The sequence below is a fragment of the Portunus trituberculatus genome, chromosome 46 (assembly GCF_017591435.1).
Source record: "Portunus trituberculatus isolate SZX2019 chromosome 46, ASM1759143v1, whole genome shotgun sequence".
NCBI lineage: Eukaryota > Metazoa > Arthropoda > Malacostraca > Decapoda > Portunidae > Portunus > Portunus trituberculatus.
Genome location: NC_059300.1, coordinates 20,322,896 through 20,323,255, shown reverse-complemented (window position 1 = coordinate 20,323,255; position 360 = coordinate 20,322,896).

The window sequence follows — 360 nt, the reverse complement described above, 5'->3', positions numbered from 1 at the left end:
TTCTCTCTCTCTTTTTTCTCTGTCTCTCTGTCTTCTCTCCTCTCTCCTCCTCTCTCCTCCTCTCTCCTCCTCCTCCTCCTCCTCCTCCTCCTCCTCCTCCTCCTCCTCCTCCTCGTTCCTTTACATCCCAAACACCTGAGTAAGAAAAATAAGTCATCCTTCCAAATTGTTTCCTTCATTAAAGCTTTTCTTTCTCCAAAAATGGTCCTTTTTTCACAAATTTTACTTGTTGGAGTGGAGTTATCGCCTCACTTCTTATTCAAGTTTTCTCTCCGTTTCTTTTTTTATCAGACAAGTAAAATAGTTTATGGATATTTTTTTTTCATTTTTTTCCTCCTTTTTGTGACGTTATTCTCGTGT